General features: G+C 32.8%; 1 protein-coding gene across 1 annotated transcript in view; it reads left to right on the top strand.

Annotated features, from left to right (window-relative positions):
* Window positions 1-4104: 4104 nt before the first annotated feature.
* Window positions 4105-23981, top strand: part of LOC142333460 (uncharacterized) — a 126864-nt gene continuing 106987 nt past the window's right edge. Inside the window, exon 1 of the mRNA XM_075380632.1 lies at window positions 4105-4222. The gene's annotated coding sequence lies outside the window, so the exon portion shown is untranslated. The remainder of the gene's footprint in view (window positions 4223-23981) is intronic.

The raw sequence follows: 23981 nt of genomic DNA, 5'->3' as shown, positions 1-23981 counted from the left end.
ACTCAGGTCGACCATTTGTGAGATGTGTGGTTAATTGAAACCCAACCACCAAAGAACACCACTATTCACCATCTAGTATTACAATCCATATAAAAGTAACTGCCTTTACAAGGATTTGAATCTTAAAACACTTGACTTCGAAATCAGCTGATTTGTAATGACAAATTTACCACTAGACCACGGAACGGAACGCAAGGATGTCGGAGGGTGCAATACCCTCCTACTTTCCGCAGTATACGGACTTCCGTCCTTTGCTGCTGGGTGATTCTAATTTACTGACTGTTATTAATAGTGGCTGACGTTTATTCGTTTTGTGAAGTTTGGATTGCGTTCCGATCCAATGGAGGGTTTGTCGGTAGGGGCCCGGCGGAACGATTTGCTAATAAGGTTATCTTCCGTGACGCGCTCCATTTAAGGAGGCGTCCTCTCATAAGGAAAAGACGTTGGAGGCGATTTTTGGACCTACACTTAATTATTTACTTAATTCAATTCAATTTAACTTGGTTTGAATTAAGGAAATGTGGTTGGATGGATTGCTCTGGGGCGTTGCGCCTCAGAGCTATCTCAGTCAGTAGAAGTATGGTTTACGATTTACTATTCTGAGCGCGATATACCTCTATTAAGGATTAGATGTCTGCCCGCCGTAAGGGTAGGCAGGAGAGATATACATAACGCAGGTTGTTTTTTGTGCGCCCGTGCGCCGGGGTGGTGACAATTTTGAATAAGACGCCCCCCTATTATATATAAATTTGGACTTGATGCAGCTGCTGGTCTAGCCCTACAAAATATAATGGTCCGCGGAGGGTTTGGGGGGTCTGGTGGTGTCTGGCCAAACACGCTTTCTTCTAGCTGTATTTGTAGTACTTGGAGTTTCACCTGAAAAAGAAAAAGCCCAAGCGCACAGCGGATTGAACTGTTAAAGTGGTGAGAAAGATTGCTCTTTCATCACCGTGGTATGTGGTGGTGACGGGTTAAGGCAGACATGCTGCCGGATGGGTATGGAAGTGGGAGCGGAATTTGGTAAAGTGTCCTCCTGTCTTCCTTTGGTGGGACCTCACTGCGAAGCCGTAGACCTTGCCTAACTCTTCTCTTGAGTAACCTTTAAGTCACCGCTTTGCTTGTAGTTCTAAGAAGAACTAAGCGGCGAGAAGGCAGGTTTCTTCTTTCAGCAGCAGTTCTTTCTTCATCGTCTTCTTCTTCTGCTGCCTCGTCGTCTCTTCTTTCTTCTGGTGCGGAAGGTGATGGAGGATTGAGCAGAGGGGATTGGGTTTAAGGGGTTCGCTTATTGTATATACGCATACTATCCTACAAACATATGTGTACGTGTATTCCTCAGTAATTTATAACCACTATTTGGGTTTTAATTAGCTTTTGATGACATAATTTATCATGTCATTATGTTGACTCTTATGTGCAAGAGTCAGATATGTTTTTAACCTCAATTATAATTGCCTGTGGCAGCCCGGGGGCAACCCACGCTGCAGTTGTTGACTATTATTAATATAATAATTAAATGTAATAATTATATATGTGAATGTTTATATAATTTGTAGTAGGACTTACCTCTTCTTCGTGGCATGGCTTACCTGGCCGGCCGTTACCTTACGGCGGTTCGTCCAAGACTGCATGTGGTCGTTTCCTGACCACCTGTGGTTGCGGGTCCTCCCTGCAGATGTCCCGGATGTGCTGGAACTCGGAAGCAGCAGCTGAGCTGTAGAACCGCTTCGCCTGCTCCAGACCCACCTCGCAGACTGTCTGCAATCTAGCGTCTCTGCGCAGAGCTGAGTTCCTGATGAACCAAGGGGCCCCGAATATCGTCCTGAGGGCGATGTTCTGGACGACCTCCAGTTTCTTCAAAAATTGTGCGCTCGCCAGTCCTCCCCAGGCCGGGAAGGCGTACACCATGATGGGAATCACGTAGATCCTGAAAAGTAAGATCTTAATTAGGTTCGGCGTTGGACTTCGTCGGTTCAGCAGCTGGTAGAGTGCTCCTCGAGCCTGCCTTGCCCTCTCGGTTACACTTAAGATGTGTTCCCGGAAGGTCAGCCGGTTATCGATGATCACCCCCAGGTATTTCGCCGACTTTTTATATTCGATAGGGTCGCCACAGATTTCCAACCGGACTGGCCGTTTCCGCTTTTTCCCGGGAGGAGTAAAGATCATGGCTACGGATTTGTCTCCGTTCACCTTGACCCGCCACCTCTCGAGCCACTTCTCCAGCCCGTCCAGCTGTTCGGTCGTCTGAGCGTTAAGCAAGCGCTTATCGTCAGGGTCTAGGATGAGTCTGTATCGTGTTCTTAGCCATCGCTTCTCGGCTATTGCTTTAGTCACTCTAGGAGGAAGCCTGTCCCTACAGCAGTCTATCGGGCTTTTCGTCGTACAAGTACTAAGAGCAGCCCTGATAGCCGTGGTAACTGACTCGGTCTCGTTATCAATTTCCTCGGCCGTGCCCAGCAGATCTAGTGGCTCTCGGTGATAGGTCCTCTGGAGAGTTTCATTGAATCTCATCCAGTTGACCGCCTCTTTACACCTAGGCGGCGGGTATCGGGCGGCCCTATCATCTTCCAGTTCAAGCAGAACAGGGAAGTGGTCGGAGCTGAGGTCCTCGATTGTCGCGATGGACAGTGGTTTATCCACTGCCTTCACTATGGCAATGTCGAGGACGTCAGGCCGAAAACTACACGACCTATGCGTGAACGTGGGAGTTTCAGGGCCGAGTACCCTGACCCCCGCCCTCTGTGCATACCCGCTGAGGGCGCGGCCATTTCTGTTGGCCCTGCGGCTGTTCCATGACGTGTGTTTTGCGTTCAAGTCACCCGCAATTATTGCGGGTGATTGCGCATCCAGAAGGAGGTCCAGGTCATCCAGCGGTAGAGGGCAATTTGGCGGGTTATAGGCCGCAATCACCCTGTACACTGTCCCCGCGAAATCCAGCTGGACGCACGTTTGCTCCAGACAACGCGTCTGGATGTTAACTCTTGAGTGAGTTACACGTCTGTGGACAAATACCGCAGTGCCCCCAGCTGGAGGTCGCCCTTGCGATACCGCCCTGTCGGTTCTATACGCCGTATAATTCCGTAGTGTCACCTTTTGTGCAGGCGTGAGCTTAGTTTCAGCTACGCAGATGACGTCTACTTCTAGGTCTTCCGCAAGACGCAGTAGTTCCAGCGTCCTGCTTCAGAGCTCATCAGCATTCCACCCTAAGTACCCGCTTATGCATAGCGAGCAACTATTGCGGTGATAGTTTCCACTATTATGTGGAGTATCTCTCGTATACCGCTCGCCTGCATAAGCCTGGGAACGGCAGCCAGTATGTCTGGCACCATCCCCGCGAAGGAGAACCGCGAGCTGTCACTGCCCCCCTCCCGGGGATTTTCTCTCGCGACCCGGGCAGCCGTCCCCTGTGCCTTAGCTGGCCCAGAGGGTGGACCCCGCTCACTAGGCCAACCCGGTGGGTTTCATTATATACCCTGCCCTTAGTTAATAACGTAAATTCAGTAGTTTTATCTACTTGTACTGATAATGAAAAAATGAATTGTTATAAGAAAAAATATATATTTTAAAATTTTTATGAATTTCAATTAAAACTATTTTGAACTAATTCTTTCAAACGAAAAATATTTTGATGAAAAAAAATTTTTTGATTTCACTTTAAAGTTTAAAAATACCTATAGAATTAAACAAATTATAATTTAAAGATTTGTTCTTCAATTAAATCTTTAGTTTTAATGCAAAAATTTAGTTTCAGCTAGACTAATAAATAAAAGATAAAAATTATTACACCTGCAGGTTAATGACGATAATCAGATTTCAGCAAAATGTTGGAATAATACATAAACTAAGAAAAATTACTTTTGATGAAATTTAATAAACATAATAACAAATAAGAATTAAACCGATTGTCAAGTTTGAAGTTATAACTCCAGCGTGAATAAATTATTTCTGGATAATGATTTGGACGGTAGTGGTGCTTTGTGTGGGGTGGGAGTGGCGTGCCTGCTCGGCGGCTTCGGTAGTGACAAAAGTGACGGCCACGATGTGGGGAACCACAGGGTAGCGGGTAGTAGCGGCGTGTGCCGGTAGGTTGCGCCACTGCAGCATCCCGCGTGCCGCCGCACCTCGCCTCAGTCACTGGCCAGCCTTTGTGCTTTGTGGTGGAGTGCCTTGTGTCAGTGCCTTTTGTATAATGTTGACCTTTGGATTTACTTCTAACGTTTATAAGGTAATGTATAAAATTAAATTTTACTGTACTTATTTTATTAGTTATATTTTTTGTTTTTGAAAGGAATATTTATTTTTCCTTCTTTCAAATTATATTAAAAAAATGTTATATTCCTGTTTTAAGATTTAGAGTAAAATTTAATGTAAATATCCTCAAAATCTATTCAACAGAACTTATTTATGTTAATAAAACTGGATTAAAAAAAAAGGAAAAATTATTGCTCGTGAACTTATCTGTGCTCTGGACTTAAAATTATAAATGCGACTGGTATAAACAATCTTTTAACAACATAAAATTATTAAATTAATGTATGTGAACATGTTAAATTTTAATTCGTTATAATTGTTATCATTGTGGTAAGGAAATGAAATTTGTTTTATAGGTTTTTCGTCGTAAAAGTTTGCTGATAGCCAACATCATTATAGAAAATGTTATAATGTTTATCTTATTCCTCTTTAATGTGAGCTGCATTTCATTTTAATGTAATCAAGTCTAAGAAATTAAATATAAAAATAACATTTTTACGTTTAAGATTTGGTAATTAGAACTTTTCGGAATAATGCCGCGAAATCAGGTCTGAAGTCGGAAGTTAAAATAAAATTTCTTTTAAATTAGAAATATTTGTTATTTTTAATTGAAATTTATTCATAAATCAAGGGAATAAGACTGAAATATTTATTTAATTAAAATAAGTACTTTTTAAATTACTAAAAATTGTTTAAATTTAAATAGTTTATCAACAATCATAATAAACTACATGCTGTAAGTAATTATTAGAATCGTTTAGATGAAGCTGCATTTTAGAGGAAGTAGAAATTCATGTTTTGTTTATCACTTTCCTTTTGTTTATCACTTGTATTTAAAATTTAAGAATTTTAAATCAATTATTAAATATTTTTAAACATTTTTTTTACATATTTACTCTCAAACTACATATTCTAAAAACATATTTTGATAAGGTTTATTTCAAAGAAAAAATTGGGTGTTTATGAACGATGGGTATTTGAGGAAAATCAAAATTAACTGGGGGTAAACACTTATTGTAAATTTAGTAAACTTTTAATGGAAAGAAATATTTTAGAAAAGTTATGTATACGTTAATCTGAACACAATATTTAAGTATTACTTTTTCATTTTACAATATTTTACTAACTTTTTATTTCATAATTTACTTTTTTAAAATGAAAAAAAAAATAGCCAGTTCTTTATTCAATAACTTATGTACAAGTTACTAATTCAACACATTCTGTAAGATGCTTATGCACTTATTTTGTCGATTTGTATGTAATAAAATTTTTCATTTCAAATTGGTAATTCGTGTTTTATAGCGTCCTTTTCTTCAATAAGTAAAATTTATATCGATCAAACTAGTGCGCTAAAAATTTTAAGGAAGTTATACTTTTATTGATTAAAATTAAACTGAAAGAATTTTTTACTAGTGTCAGTAGAATAAATTTATTTCAGTATACTACGTCTTTCTCACTAATTCTCTTGTTACGTTTCGTTTTAAGAAATTCTCCTTAATTCATAAAGCATGAACTTTTTTAAATTTTATTATTAGATTGTTATCTGAGATCAGTAGTATTAATATATTACATTTTATGTTACTATTTTAATGGTTTTTGAAAATATTTGTTTTGTGACAATCATATTCATTTTGTTGCTATTACGGCACACTATGGACCACGTTTAAGGATCCTCTTAGGGTCTCTGTCCTTCCTTGCTCTCTTGCCAATATCTTTTAAGTAACTCACTCGTGTTTTTCCTAAATTTTTCTGTTACTATGTATTTTTTGTTTATATAAAAATGTATATTTTTGTTTAGTGAAAATCTAGTTTTTAGGATTAATTAATGAAAAAATAACATATTAATTTTTTTTCTAAGTATAAGCTAGAAATGTGAAACGCTCTGTCACACGCATATACAGATTCTGTTTTCGTTTATTCGAAAAATAGTTGAAGAAAACTAACTGGGAAATAGTTTGTTAAATAGGCTTATTTTAATTGCAAATAAATCTATTTTTTTTTTTTTTTTATTTTAAAATTAATTCATTCGTTTGATTTGTATATTATAAATCTAAGCATTTGAGCTGATTTGAAAAAAGTATAACTTAAATATCGATATGCAATGTTAATAATAATTCACGCCTTAAATTTTAACCAATTATTTATTCATTAAATAAGTGTAAAATTCGTATGATTAATATGATTTTCCTTTTTAAATCATAAACCTATTTAACTACGTCTTGTATATTGTTATGTTAAATTGGAATCTTATATTATTTTGGTACAATGTAATAGGTTGATGTCATGTTTTATTCATTATACTTTTTGTAAAATAAATCTAACCCATTTAATTTACAAATAATGAAAGATTTAAAATTGTAAATTTATTATTTAGCGGTGAATGTAACTTGAAGTTATATATTATTCCGCGGAGAGTCTGTAGGTTGAATATACTTACTAGCATCTATAGTAGCAGTATAGCAGTGAGTGGGTTTGTTGTAGCTTCTTTGATAAAAGGTTGGCAGCAGTGGTGCCACTCCAGGTCACATTTTGGTTGGCACGTAAAGCGTGTTTCCAGAATAGCAGTGCTGCCAACCTGTAGAAGGATAGCCGCGTCATGCTACTTTTTTCTACCTACACTAAATTCTGAACCTGTTGCCGCTAGTACGATTTAAATATCACATTCTTTATATTTAATATACATTATTCCTTTTCTTTATTTAATAAATAAAGCTACTTTATTATGAAGTACGGATTTAATTTAATACAGTATATTTACACCTGAAAAGAAACATAAAGACAATAAATCTGTGACTTCTGACTCGGTATACTTGTATACATGAAAGAAACTGCAGTATATTTCCAGCTTTATGCGTCAGATTTTTTTCCTTTTTCACTTCACTTAATCAAATTGTATTATTTATATACATTATATAAGTAATGCTTATAATTAATGGTACAGATTTATGGTAACAGTAGTCCCAAGTTTTGAGTAATAGCTACAAACTAATGGTAACAACAATTTATACTCACACTTATATTAATATATATATATATATATATATATATATGTGTGTGTGTGTGTTGTTCTGCGTGTTTTCGTTTATAATTTATTCTGTATTGAGACATAAAGATGAATATTTTACTAAGAACTACAGATGCAGAAATAAAAAATATATTAACTGTTATAGATAATAAAACAATTATTTGTCAATTTAGTATTTTAGGGGAAAGAAAACTTGTAAAATTGTTGATTTTATTAAACTTAAATAAATTGTAATATTAAGAAGGAATTCAGAATTATCAGCTATAAAATCAATTTATAATTTTTTCAAAACTTTATAAAAAAAAAATTTCGAAATGATCTTAATGGTTGTTATTCAAATTTTAGTTGAGCATCTTAATTATAAAAAGAGTATATTTTTACTTCCTTGTACAGTAAAGGAAGTATTGTGATCGCGAAAAATCTCGGTTTTCAGATTTCAAAGGAAATATCCATTTTGAGTAGTTTCGTCGTGACGTCTGTACGTACGTAAGTACGTATGTTGAAATTTTGGCTTTATTACTATTGTAACACCTAATTGTGCACCTCCCGTTTTGATGGAAATCAACTGGATCAAAAGTGTCCAAAAACGCCCAAAATCTCCCAAAAAATTGGATTTTGGACTTTTTCTTAATGTAGTAATAAGCGCTCATTCGGAATTTTTCAACAGTATATCATAAGTGTTACTTATTTTTATTGGTTCCAGAGCTATAGCCAAATAAATCTTTAATTAATGAAATAATTGGATCTTACAAGGCACATCGGTTTGAATCAAACTTCATCTTATTTTTTTAACTATTTTTTTTAATTTAAATATATTGATTTATTAATAATTACAAACCTTTGACTGTAAAAAAATTACGATAATTAATAATTTAATAATAACAATAAAAAAAAATAAAATAAAATTTATCAGAGGTTATTAATGTAATAAAATTTTGTGTACTTTTCATTAAAAAAAAAAACGTGTATACGAGTATTTAATTAAATAGGCGTACAAGGAAGTTATGTGGTGTTCATAGCAGATTTTTTTATTAAAATGCTATCCATGAAATCTGTTTAATCAAATTTAATTTGGATAAATTATACTTTTTTAAATAGTGATATGTATTTATACAATATTATAAAAACATAAACAATTATTACAAAATATTTACATGATGTCTATCATTTCGATACGTAGAAACAATTTACACAAAACTCACGAATTTAATATATATATATGCTGAGAAATCTACCTATTCAGTTCGGAAATGATATTTATAAGAAATATATATATATATATATATATATATATATTTCTAATTACTTATATGTTTTTGTAATTACTTTATTATTTTTTTGTAATATTATTTTTATTATTATTAAATAATAATAATATTATTTTTAAATTTTATTAATAAAATGTTTTTAAATATGTTACTTTGATAAACACTACATTTTTGTAAATAATTATATAATGAAGAGGTTAAAAAATAAATATTAGGCAAGATCGAAATAAATTAACAAAAATGATTATATAATACTAAGAAAAGCCTTCCAAAAAGATTTATGTTTCATTAATTCTTAATGTTTATTATTATCTATAATGGAATTGTAATTGATAATTCCAGTTTGTTTTTCTATCTATTAACGTTTAAATTGGTTCTTGAAACTTTAACTTGAAATATCAGAAAAAACAGTGACTGCAATAAAAAGATGATCTAGGTGTAATAATATTCAAGTCTGTGTTATGTTATAAAGTTATCTATCATAACTACGTCGTTAACTTAGTATCAGGTTACTTTTAGAATTCAGAATAACTTACCTGATATTCATGGTATTAATTATTAGTGTATATGACTTGGTAACAGTAGATAAAAATAAAGTGGTGTAAGATAAATAGAAAGACCCAATTTAATTATTACGTTTAATATTAGATTTTTACTATGTTAGGTAAAAAACGAAAAGAAGAAAGTTGTATGTTTTCGTTATACTATTATACTTGTATTATAATAATTTTAAGAAATATATTAATTATTTAAGATCGTTTTTACAGAGCATTATGAGGTTTTTTTAATTAAGATTCTTGAACAGGCTCTATCCTAATTTAACGCCAATTATCAATACAAAAAAAGTAGATGGCCATGAACACGCACACATACACACACTTACACATATATATATATATATATATATATATATATATATATGTGTGTGTGTGTGTGTGTGTGTGTGTGATTACATTTTTTTTCTTTAGGCTGACAGAAAATTTCTATTTATCAATACAAAAAAAAAATATTATAATCTAAAGCATTTTTATATATACTTCTTAAAATTCAACTACTTTTTTTTTAATAACGAAATAGTTAAAACAAAATATATTTAATTATTCAAGTTTAAAAAATACTCAAACTAATTTCATTATTGTTACTTTTAATAAAAATAAATAAAAAACAAATACTTATTTTCAACGTAAAATATGAAATAAGTATTATACCCTTGTGATATGCGCTATGTATACATTTTGTAATGATGTTTACTTACCAAACGAAATAACTGAATTATTCAGGAACGCATAAGAACAATATTCTCAGAATAATTATATTATTGTACTATCACGAAGATGCACACTGCCGGATAGTTAGGTTTTTCATTTTATTAATTTAGAAAAAACAGATCATCTCGTAATAATTAAATAAAAGATTGCACGCTTAGAAATCAAATTATACAAATACTATTATTTTTCATATGACAAACCGAACCAGATTCAAACTTAATTTTCGTTGCAATTTTATCCGATACTTGCCTATTATCACTGATGATAATCTGAATCGATCGTAAGCATATTGATGGAAGTACAAAACGTCAGTTAAATCTGAATTTATTTCAGTTTTTTATTAAAAGTTAATAGCTTTTTGTAATCTATAGTATTGAATATTTTTATTTCTTTTATTTTTTAATGACGATTGATGAATCCAATTTCACGTTTCCTCCATGTTACAAAAATGAAAATATTTCTTTTTAATGTATATGTCACAATTTTTTAGAATATGGTTAGTAAAATATTTTAATTAAATAGCGAATATAACCAACTATTTATGTTAAGTTTGTTTCCAGTCAAGTATCTTAACTTTAATGAAATTTATTACGTACTGCCGTCGCTTGTATATTGTACGCTATATTTCATGCCTTCTCTTCATTTAATTTATGGAATTAACTACTTTCCTTATTTCACTTAAAAAAAATTGTAAAAATATTTTTAGTTTAAATTTTTAGAAGAATAAATGTTTAAGTAAAAAGTAGAAAATACGTCGTAATTAATGATGTACATGAAACATAACAAAACGTACTTAATAAAATATTGCATTAATTTTAAATTAACATGAAAATTTGTTATCAGGAAATTTCATTCAGTTTATGACGTAAAATACAAAATTACAATCATAATAATTCTTGTTTACATCAGTATTCAGTTATGTTGATTTATTACAAGAATTATTCCTGTCTTACTGTCTGCCAGTAGACCTCCTGGTGTTAAATAAATAATGTAAATAATACAAAGAATATTCTGATGTCTGCTGAGATTCAACAGTTTACTTTTCTGCAATGAGAACATAACCTACATGAACTCTATTGCTTTTTAATAGATGTGTTCATATAAATTTGTAATAACTCATGGTGTCTGTATTATAAATAAATTTTTTCTTTCTTACCATTTCATACTAACTGAAAAAAAAAGCTTTTGCTAGTTAAACTGTACTGATTTATTTTTAAGATGTAAGAAAATAAAATTCATTCATTTCAGGTGTATTAATGGTTATTTTTTAATTAGTTGATAGGTAAGATTTTTGTTTTACTCTTAAACAAATATTTATTTTTATTTATAAAACGATTACTCAAGTCTGAAATAGCTATTTGTTGAAAATAACTGATAAATTCAAAATCTTTTGTCCAAAAATCGCTCATACTGGAGAAAAACTGTGAAAAAGATTAATTATTAGGTTGTAAATAGTGCATATTATGAGATTTAATTTGCAAATGCGGTTCTTTAAAAAGTTACTTTAACAGCAGTTATATAACTTTTTGTAAATTTCTAATTTAGCAATAATGCAATCAGTCAGAAAATTGTTTGAATCGTAAAATAACGTCGTTCTCGAGTTTTCTCTTATTAACGGAATTGTAATGATTTATTTTCTTGCTAAAAATTTAATACAACTAGAACAGATAAAAACTTAAAACAATGAATTTATAGAATATTTATTTAATATTTGGTGATAAAAACCCGTTTATAATAATAAGATTTATTCATTATATCTGTTTATTTTTAATGGTGTTTTATATATATAGTATTTATTGGCGATAGGTCAGAGGTTGAAACGGTTTTTTTGTTATTTATACTATGCCTATATATTTTATTATTGGTATTTATACAATAGCATTATTTATACTAACCAACTGAATTTACCATATTTGTAACGTACCTACTTCTGAAAATTTCTATGAAAATGTAAGAAAGGTCTTGTATTAATTATACCAATGTTTCTCAGATTATTATTTTGACTTTAATTTTTGATAAAAAAATTGGTGTTTAAACACATCGTAATCTTTTTTCACTGAAAATTATCAGATATATATATTTTAAGAGCGTCTATCCTAATTTAATGCTAATTATCATATAAAGTTAGTAGAGGAAGGGTAGTAGTGTGTGAAATTATGATAAATTTTGAGGATATACAACATGCATATACAAATTTTGAGAATAAAGTGTTTCTGTGTGTTGTGCGCGTGTAGATTGCATGACAATACAATGCCATAACAAAACATTTCATCTAAGTACTCATACTATTAAACCAAGGTATGTGCATTATAAGCAACAAGTGAGTTTTTTACGAGTAAAACTACTTATGATAATTTTCTACAAAAATCAATAGTTTGCCTGTCTTGTCAGAATTAAGTGATATAAAACGCTACTTTTTACGAGTTTATAACTCTTTTAACGCAGAAAATATGTTTTTATTTTGTATCTTAAAATTTATAATTCATAAAAACAAATGCTTTTAAAGTTATTTCGTTATTTTCAGTATTTAAAGTCTCATTTCCTTACGAAAATCGTCAGTAAATTCACCAAAAAGAGGAATTTTACGTATTAATTGTTTGTATGCGTAAACGAACTGCGTTTAGTTCTATGTAATTTGTAAAGGGTTAACGAATAACTTCGATCAGTTTAGTAGGTTTTGATATATATTTTATAACCTCTCCGAAAACATAAAGATCCAGAAAAATATGAATAATAACACTGAATCTAATAGCCTTTAAAGACTGAAATGTAGCAAACTTTTTTATTTCATAATTATTAAACAATTTGATATATTAATGATAAAAATTAATTTTTATTAAAGGCTGGAAGACAAAAAATAAACTTATTTATGGATTCATTTTGAATTCGAAAAATTGGATAATTTTAGAAATAATGTAGGTTTCTGTAATTTTTGAAAAGTAAAATTTTTTATTAATTTAGAATTTAATAATTTTTTCGATGAAAAAAAATTGTTGAGGATAAAATCCATTATTTAATTATAAAAATCTTATTTTATGGTTCTGATTATTATTTTTCTTATGTGTTACTGAAACGTTTTTGGCGAACTCATCGAAAAGCTATCAGTTTCTACGTCTTTATATATCAGTGAGCTGTGTTTGTATAATTTTCTTAAACAAGTTCGTAGGAAGTAATAATTTCAGTCAAGTAGTTATTTCAAGGAAATTAATTACTTCTGTTATTTTAAAAATTTTCTTTCAAAGTGGTGCTGAACTGTTATTTAATAGAGAATATTTATTGTTTTTAATGAAGAAAATATGGATTAATATTTTTATTAGAATTGAAAAAACTACATGCAGTGAGAAAGATTACACAAGAAAATGGACAGTTGGTAGCTAAGTAAAAGAAATAGTCTTTTATTTATACAGAAGAAATTCTATTTGTTTAATATTTAATTGTTAAACAAATAAAAGGTTGTTCGAATAAACGCGTAAATATTTTAAAATCTTTAGAGCTCAAGATGCACAAAATAGAAAGAGAACATTTTTTGACTTACTATTAAATACAATCTTTTTAGGTAAAGTTGAACTTTTGTATGTCCATAAAATGTAGGTTTAGATCTTTAATTTTGCATCATAATATACTCTTTTTGTTTTTTGGTCTTCAGTTATTTGACTGGTTTAATGTAATTCTTCACCTTTTGAACCATATACCCCTCTTAATCCTAAAACCTCAGTTATTTGCTTCATACATTTTAATTTAACCTTTAAGTGGTTTCGTAACCAAATTCTTTAACCGTGAATATTTTATTATACAACTATAAAATTTTCATTCTCGTAAGATCTAATAAAAACTTCCCCTTCTATAGTGCATCTCAAAACGACTTTATTTCGTATTCTATCAGCCTACCCAATTTTTATAATTTTCTTAACATCATCACAAAATGCCTATTGCCTTTTCTCATGGCTTCTCTTATTTTCTATGTTTCTCCGCCATAAAACGGATATTTTAAACTTTCTTCTAATTTAACGTATTTTAAATTCTAAATTTATTCTTATATTTGAAGTTTACTTATTAATTAGTAACAGAATAAGGACATATTTTTTGAAATAACGAGTAATAACCTATTGTATTATAGTATTATCCTTTTCATTTGAACGCAAAATGAATTATGCCTTAGGTTGAACAGGTAATCTAAAATCTTTTATCGAACGTAATTAAAGATATATAGATTTATAAATATCACAAATGATCAAAAAATCCAGTTAAGAAGAAAATATATGTTGATACAAATAAAACGTTAATCGAAAAATAAACTCAAAAAGTTCACGTTTCATACTTTAAAATGTATTAGTTTTGACAATAATATATGCGATTACGAAATATGACGATACTAACTTCTGACCTATTACGTAAATCATTAGAATAATTGGTTGTTATAGAAGTAACAAACATATTAAATATGTATGTACACATAGCTTTCACCCACAATTTTGAATAAACGTTAATCGGTATCTTATTACAATCTTTAATCTATTCATATGTGATAATTAAGTATTGCGAATGACTCTCTATTAATATTTGTAGATAAATTTTGTGTAGCTAATGATAAAAAATTTGTATTAAACTGCATAATATTATCCTAATTATGTATTATATCTTTATACATACTTAGCTATATAAATGTTTCACATTATTATTAATATCTGCTAATTGCTTATTCAATCCTTCGGTCGAGTTAATTAGTATTACTTCTAATTACCTATTAATGATGATTCGCAGTGCTATACGGCTCGATTTTTAAATCAGATTAATGAATCCTTTCTTTCAATGCTACAATTAAAATTTATTTTTTAACTGTATAATTTTTTGTATGTTTGTGTTCTCTACCTAGAATTTGTTTTTCTGTTATATTGAGTTGTGTTCGTTCTGTTCTATAATTGTGTTTTGGAAGTTAATTATCATTAGGCGTAAGATTTATTTATTTTTTTCTTTCATATAATCTTGGAGGTTCATTCGTTCCGCCGCTCCGTTGCTAAGGAGTGTTAATTGTTTGTTTACTGTGTTTTTGCTTTTTTTTGTTTATTTTTTATGGTTTCAAGTTTATGCTTATGTACGCTTAGTTCTTGCACGATATGGATCAGCTGCCTTCGGCAGATATGGTAGGCGAGGGGTCATCTGATATCGTAGATTATCGTGACCGTCCCGGAAACCTGGTCCGCTACCGTCGTTGGATAGGGACCCGTGGAGGGCTGCGCACAGGGTGCTTATTAGGGACGACTTGGCGAACAATCTGTCAGCTGCGTCGAGTGATAACGAGAGTGTAACCATGGAGTCCCAGCCTACTACTAGTCAGTGGAGGACGACACCTGTGCCAAGGAGGAAAACAGTGAGTCGTAGTCCTAGCAATGGCGACTTACAACTATCGAATAAGTTTAGTGGCCTTCCACTAGAATACGGAATTTGTGAAACAACCTGAGCCAGTCAAGCCTCCTCCGATTGTGCTTTACGGAATAAACGACGTGCTGAAGTTGTATGAGCTGCTGGAAGTGGCCGTGTGCAAGGGTGATTCGACCGGTTGGAGGTAAGGAGCTGAGAATAATCTCTAGCGACATCGAGGCGTACAAGAAGATTATACGTGTTGTTTGAGAGCACGGTCTGGTAGGTCGTACTTTTACAAGGAAGGAGCAACGAGCCTTTCGTGTTGTAATCAGAAACCTGCACAACTCTATTTCACTGGAGATGATAAAGGACGAAATCGAAGGCCATTGTCATAGGGTGAAGGACTTGATAAATGTACACCACAGGATAACTAAGGAGCCCACATCGACTTTCTTCGTGAACCTGGAGCCACAGGAGAACAATAAGACCATTTTTGAATTGGAGTACATTGCCAATTCCAGGGTGTCATTCAAGACGCCACGGAAGCCTACGGGCCTCGTGCAATACATGAGGTGTCAGCAATATGGGCACACTAAGAACAATTATATGAGGCCTTCCGCTGCGTGAAATGTGGGGAGGGCCATCGAACAGCTGACTGTCCCAGAAAAACCAGGAACAATCCTACAATCTGTGCCTTGTGTTAGTCCGACCATCCGGCAAATTACCGAGGCTGTATAGTATATCAAGAGATATTGGAGAGGAAGCGTAGGCGAAAGGCGAATTAAACTCGCAACTTACTCCGAGAATCGAACCCGGTAACTGCTAGGTGGCCGGCCTAACGCTTGATGATAAGAACTTTCCTTCGTTGGGTCGTGGGGTTCCGAAGACAGTCAACGCGGAGCCTGAATATCTCCGTAAAACGTATGCTGCGGCAGCTGAGCGTGCTAGTGAGTTTAGTGTGGACAAGCTGGAAGGCTTTCATCAAATATAGACTTCCTGGTTCAACAGATTGGGAGGCTGATAGCATTGCTCACCCAGGTGCTCTTCAAAATCTGTTGATGTGCAGATTTTTACGAATCGCTGCATGGAACGTTAACGTCCTACTTTATAAGCGTGAGGAGTTAGGCGGGAGTTTCAAATTTCCTGGACGTCATTTTGATATCGGAAATGTACTTTACTGACCGGAACTACCTCAGGATTCACGGTTATTCTGTGCATGTGACGAATCACCCAGATTGAAGGGCCCATAGAGGAACCGCGATTCTGATTCAGAGTTCTCTGCGGCATCATCAACTTCTGGGCTTCTGCACTGACTAGATTCAGGCAACCACGGTTGAAGTTACAGACTGGTTGGGGCCTATTAGGCTGTCTGTTGTATACTGACCTCCACGGCATACTGTAACTGATGAGTTGTTTTCTAATTTCTTTGCGACTCTGGGTTCTAGATTTATTGCCGGAGGAGACTGGAATGCGAAAGACCCGTTGTGGGGATCCCGGTTGTGTTCAAGATCTGCGCCTGGACGTGGTATTGGGATTCCAGCCGACATACTGGCGTACGGATCTGGCAAAGATGCCGGATTTGCTTGACTTTTTTGTTACCTCGGGTATTACATTTGCATACACTTTGGTGGAGAACAACTATGATTCATCGTCAGACCACTCGCCCGTTCTACTTACATTGAGCACGACGGTGCTAAGGAGGAAAGAGAGGCCTATTCTTCATAGGAGACGAACGGATTGGGTTTCCTACCAGGATTGGATCGAAGAGAAACTGACTGACCCGTCTCCACTCGATACCCCTGGGAATATTGATTACGCGACGTACATTTTGACGTCGGTCATGCAGGAGGGATCATGGCGGTCTACACCTGATGATTTACACTGAGCCCCAATACTTATCCGAGGGAAGTGACAGAACTAATTGTCTCGAAGCGGCGTCTTCAGCGGAATTGTCTGTGTTTCAGCAGGCCAGAAGATAGTACTCTTCTTAATAAGTTGGCGCGGAAGCTGAGGAGGTTGTTGAGGACTATAAGGGACGAGACATTCAAGGAGTTCATAGGAAATCTTTCTCACCTGAATGGGGACGGATGCTCCTTATGGAAGGCTGCAAAGGGACTGCAACGATCATCAAGAACGCTCTCCGCCCTACAGAGGCGTACTGGATCAAGGGCGAGGACTGACAGAGAAAAGGCCGATCTGTTTGCTTCACATCTACAGGTAATTTTCCGACCCCACGATGCTGAGAGCCCCGGTGATGTGGATGTTAACGACTTCCTTGAGAGCCCGATACCAATCAGCTTCCCGATTAAGCCGATCTCTGCAAGAAAGATACTGAAATTAGTCAATCAAGGAAGGCCCCAGGCTTTAACGTAGTGACGCAAAAAAGGCTTGTAATATTACCCCTTAAAGGCAGCAAGTGCATTAGAAATTTGTTTAACGCTGTTCTGCGGACGTCCTACCTCCCAGCGGAATGGAAGGTGTCGCTGGTAGCGATGATTTTGAAGCCAGGGAAGTTTCTTCTTACAGACCAATTTGCCTGTTACCGGTCTTATCTAAATTGTTTGAGAAGCTACTACTGCATAGGCATAGGCCAGTTTTGGAGAGTAAGGGGATAATTCCGGACCATCAGTTTGGGTTCAGGTGTGGCCTTTCCACAATCTAACAATCCAATAGAGTCACTACAGTCATTAGTGGGTGTCTGGAGGAGCAGAAATTCTGCTCGGCGGCGTCCTTAGACATCCAACAGGCCTTTGATAAGTTATGGATACCTGGCTTAGTTTACAAGTTAAAGCTACAACTTCCTCAACCCTACTTCCTAGTCTTGCGAAATTATCTTGAGGGGCGTTTTGCTCAGGTGCAATGTAATGACGAGTTTTCAACGTCCTTTGAGATTAGATCAGGTGTCCCTCAGGGCTCTGTGCTGAGCCCTGTGTTGTATTCCATATTCGATGCGGACATTCCGGTCCTGGATGATTGCACCGTCGCCACGTTTGCTGATGACACTGCTATCCTGGCCGTTAACGAAAACCCTGGCTTAGCCTCGCAGACCCTACAATGGCGCTGGATCTTGTGTGTGTGTGTGTGTGTGTGTGTGGCAGAAAAAGTGGAGGATTAAGGTTAATCAGGGTAAGACGAGGCACGTCACATTCGCCGTGCGGAGAGTTAACTGTTCCGGTGTATACTTCGATGATATTTTGATCCCGCAAACAGATACTGTGCGGTATCAGGGATTTCACCTGAATCGATGTTTGACCTGCAAGTGTCACGTGAGGATGAAGAGGAAACAGCTAAACGCAAGGTACAGGAAACTTCATTGGCTGCTGCGGAGGAACTCAGGCCTCACGTTATCAAACAAGATCTTAATTTACAAGACTATCCTGCGCCCAATCTGGACGTACGGTGTGGAATTGTGGGGAACGGTTAGTACTAGTAATGTGGAAGCACCGTGGTTCACGCGGAATGATGAGATTCAGGATTGTCTGGAGCTCCTATTGGTTCGTGAGATTGCACGACAGCGCAATGTCAAATACCTGCAGAGGCTTGAGAATCATGTAAACCGCTTTGCAACAAATCTACTCGATAACAGTATAGACGTCCGATGGTTGAAATGAACCCATGTACTCGACTTAGGATCTGCGTAACAGTTTGGAATGTAACACTGTCAAGTTTAGTGGTGTCGTATCTAATTTCTTGTTACTTCTCTTTCTTTTTCTTTTTTATTAATGTTTGTTTTGTAGACTGTATGGTGCTGAAATTAATGATTTGTGATTTATGACTGAGCTTGAAATTTCATATTTGACTTTAAGTTTGCTTGCAACTATTTATTGTGTACTATTTATTTTGGGGGTTCCTTAAGGACCTTCTTATCACGTGCTTTTGTCATGAAACTTACTTATGGCTCCACAGGAGAGCCGATTGTAATTAAAATTGTTATTGAGCAAAATAACTGTATAATTTGGTTATTGGCATTCAATTAACGGTACAGTCCCAGGTTGACTAAACTAAGCTGCAACAAGCTCGTAATTTATTTTAGGACGGCGTGGCTCCACTGCATGACATATTTTTACAAATTCACTTTACAATTCAACAAGCTTGTAATTTATTTTAGGACGGCGTGGCTCCACTGCATGACATATTTTTACAAATTCACTTTACAATTCAATTTACAGAAATCAAATTAATTAACGTTTAAGGTAATTGGAAAGTTCTTTTTTTGGTTCAGTATGGAGTTGCAGCCTTCTAGATACTGGAAATCCGTATTGGATAATAGTGGTAGATTTTACATCGTTTTCTCCAGAAAAGGCACTTTATATGTTTTAGATTTGTTACAGCTTTAGTAAAAGTTGGAATTTATAGTTTAAAAAATAAAGTAGTTAATACCTACTGCTGTCCGGGGCAAGTGGATTAATACACTGTCTCTACTTAGTAGATAAAATTAAAAGTTACTTGTTTATAACTAAAAAAATAAATTAAATTTCAATCTACCCTTCCTGTAAGATTAAATCGGTTTATTTATCGGACATTTTAAATCTGACGTTTAATGAAATTTCTTTTATGTTAAAAATATAATTATTTTGTCATTAATGATTTTAAATACCTGTTTACGGTCAGAATTGGATTTATCTGTTACCAACAATTAAATTTTTGAGTAGCGGAAGCAATATATTTTATCTCTAATTGTTATAGGCTTACTACCTACACCGTTCTGTTTGTATATGGTTCCTATCTATTTATCAAACTCCCCTTTACAACTACTCTTATCTTTTATGATATTGAGCTAATTTATGTGGTATACTTACAAAATTGGCTGTACTAGGTATGACAGTTAAAAAATATATTATTTTTTTTAGAAATTACGTATTAGTTAATACGTTATTTCATTAGTTTAATTAGTTAAATTACCGTTTTAGTTAAATTTATTTATTCTATTAGGAAATAATTTTCTTTGAGTAAAAAATACATTATTTCTGTTAAATCGATAATGAAGTTTTGTATTACTGTAACTTTTAAAGGAAAAATTATGGAAACTTGTAATCATATTGAATTGAACAATTTTTAAAATTTACCTTTTATTCTATAAAGTATTGCGTGAACTCCATTAATTATCTGGTATGCATCAATATGGTAATTTAATTCCTGTCAAAATCTGTGCAGAATATTAGGGTGACAGATTCAGTTACCTTCTTGATCCTCTGTTTCAAATTTACATGAGAATTTTGAAAATATTTTGTTTCTATAAACTTCAGAATTAAAAATCTAAAGAAGGAAGATCAGAAGATTGCTTCAATTCACTTCTTCCCATTCATTGTTGAAAAAATATCTTAGTTTTTTTTAGCCGTTGAAAGATGGAATTATTATGTTTTTGACAGAATTAAATATAGTTTAAGAATGTCTATTTTATTGTGAGTCATTTCAGTAGTCCAAAAATTAAAAAATTATACATAAATAAATTTGTCTTATTAATTAGTCTTATTATACGACAAAACAAACAAATAATTTAAGAAAAAATGCGCTCATATTCAATAAATTCATATAGAATTTCTACATGTTCCATTTCTTCATTTTATATAGGTCAGTATCTAAGAAACTTGAACTGGCTACATCATTGAAAAATGCATATAAAAAATATTTATGGTAGCAAAATATACTCGTTTAGAATTCGATGCGAAATTCATAAACCTTTACGTTATTGCGTCGACGTGGTTTGACCAATATTTGGAGTTCATAGAAGTGAGAAGAAGGCATTTTTTAATACCTTGAAGACGCCTTTTTGTCAGTCTGACTTGATTATAGTTAGCGCAGATTTCGTGGGACTGTAATTTCTGAAATAATTTCATGTATGCGACAAGGGTTACCTTAAAGTTTCTAGTTCAATTGTCTTTCTGTTTATTTCACGTGCTTGCTCTAACAACTAATGTGGTTTTGATGTCTTAATTAAAAATACAATGATTTTCTCCTTGCACCAGAATCACGAATTCTAGTGCATCACGAACTAAATTGTGTTTAGTATGGTCGCCAATTCTGTTAGTATGAGAAGCGTTGGTCATTTTGCGTGCGTACTCTTTCTTACGCAATTGTATTCTACACAGAAATCTATCAGTACTTCAAATATTATAATTCTCTTTATTAATATGGTTGTAAGAAAAGGTTGTAGTTGGCGTTCAAATAAATATATATTAATAATTTAAGTATTATTTTAAAGGTTTATAATGTCCCTTTTTTCTACAGATATGTTAGAAATGCATAGAATCTTGTTTTAGTTTTGTCACTACACATAAAAGTTACAAAATATTTCTTGGTAGTTATAAGTTTCATTCTCTTTTTCCTCATTGATTGAGTTACTATAAATTTTATTACTTCGTATTTTAACAATGTATATTAGTTTTTATTGAATAAGAAGCATACCACCTCAAAAGTGACAAGGAAAATAGTTTCCGTGGCTTATTTCAATTTTCTAGAAGTTGCTTTACTAGTCCTTGCTTCGTACTCTCTTTACAAACTAAGTGGAAGATCTTTATACGAAAAACTAAGAGTATATTGTTTGGAGAATATTGTTCCTGTATTTATTTACGGTATTTAAGATTAGATTGTTATAACATAATGATATATAGTCTAGTCATATTTGTATCCCAAAATTTCTCCCTTGAAATAAAAAAATTAGTTAAAAATCTTTAATAAGAGATAATACTCAACACATATTTTCGCTCTAAACAGCCTTACCTCAACGGTTATTTAGTATTTAAAATTTAATTTTCGTACTTTAAAAAAAATTTAAATAACTTTCTTGAGATTTTTAATTTTAACTTTACATTACTAGTTTAATATAAGCAAATTTATTAGAATGGCAAATAAAAGTAAATCATTTCGACGTATAAATTTTCTGATAATGGTTTTAAATCTCGTTTATAATTATTGTTGCGTAACGTCCCGTGCAATCTTTTTTCTATGAAATTCAAGAAGAAATTTAATATTTTAAAAAGATTAATTCCAATAATTTTAAGATGTTTATAACCCACCTGGTTATAAACATCTTGGGCTGCTCTAAACAATTCGTCCTTAAAATCAACCAGTTTCTAGTCAATTTAGACGTCACGCCGAAACTAGTCAAATTGTATTCAGGGATGGTCAAAATGGATATTTCCGTTGAAATCTGAAAACTTAATTTTTTCGCGTTCACAAAATTTCCTTTACTTTGTACAATGAAGTAAAAGGGTGTTTTCATATTTATATATATATATATATATATATATATATATATATATATATATGTATATATATATATATATATATGTATATATATATATATATATATTATTTTTTTAAAAACATTTTTCTTACAACGAGATGAACGGATATAATTAATTTTTAATCGTTATTTTACTAATGAGTTTAAAATTTTAGGATTGTTTGAATTGTAAAATGTGTATCACTTTATATTTTTAGGATTATTTTTTATCCTATCAAAAATTTGCATGTTATGTTAATTAATTTAATTTTAATATATATATTTTCTTCTGGTATTAAAAGCAGGTTAATATTTAACACTCTTTTATTTAATATCTTGAATCATCTTTTTCATTGTGCGTTCGTAATTTTTACATTAGTCGTGTAAAAATCAGAAAACTTTATTACGCAATTTAAATTAAATGATTTTATGAAAATATTACTATTTTAAATATAAAAACAAGTTTATACGGTTGTATTTACTAAAATTTATATTTCATGAGAACACCTATTTCTTCGTTTTTCTGTTAATTACTTCTTTGAATTTCTTATAATTAATCAAGTGTGAAAAGTATTCTAAGTCACAATTCATTTGTTGTTTTTAGTTATGCTAGGTATAAGAAAAAGGTGCCGCTTAATTTAAAAGTGTGAACAAACAACGGAAGGTGCAATATTTGTCTACGTACTTGTATACCTTGTGAGTTTCTTTCTCTATTGTTATCATATCTTTCTCTCATTTTTTATTTTTTTTATTTAAATTTCTAGCTCTTACTAATAAATACGTAATAACGAGTTAGTATATACCGTGTTAGGTGTTAGTATACGTCTGTTTGTGTGCGCGCGCATACACAGGTTTGAAGGTTTCATAAGACTATTGTATACAGTACATCACATATCGGTTAGATGATAAGTTACCTCATGAATTTCAAATATTTAGGTATCGGATTTCATTTACAATATTATTTAACCTTTAGCAGTACACTTTAGTATCTACTTCTCAGAAGACAATTAAGTGTAGAGTAAGTCTTTATTACTATATAATTATGTTACTTGTTTTGAAAACACCACAAGTTTTAAAATTCTAATTATCCATTCAAGATAATCACATGTATAGAAACCTATTGTTCTGTACTGTGCTCTTTAATCTGTACCAGTAAATCCACTTCTTAGTGTTTTAGGTGTTTAGTAGAAGTACTAGCTTTGACTCAAAATCTTTGCAATAAAGAGTAAGAATATTATAATTTCTTATAAGGATCATATCTTAGTAGATGCTTAAAATACTTTTAGGATACTAATCGTAACCCACCGGGTTGGTCTAGTGGTGAATACGTCTTCTCAAATCAGCTGATTTGGAAGTAGAGAGTTCCAGCGTTCAAGTCCTAGTAAAGTCAGTTATTTTTACACGGATTTTAGTACTAGATCGTGGATACCGGTGTTCTTTGGTGGTTGGGTTTCAATTAACCACACATCTCCTGAGATGTGTGGTTAATGGTCGGCTAATGGTCGAATTGAGACTGTACAAGACTACACTTCACTTACACTCATACATATCATCCTCTGAAGTATTTTATCTGAAAGGTAATTACC

This window comes from Lycorma delicatula, chromosome 1 (assembly GCF_047948215.1).
Source record: "Lycorma delicatula isolate Av1 chromosome 1, ASM4794821v1, whole genome shotgun sequence".
In the NCBI taxonomy this organism is placed as follows: Eukaryota; Metazoa; Arthropoda; class Insecta; order Hemiptera; family Fulgoridae; genus Lycorma; species Lycorma delicatula.
The sequence above is the reverse complement of the archived record's forward strand: the minus strand, read 5'-3'. Positions and strand labels throughout refer to the sequence as shown.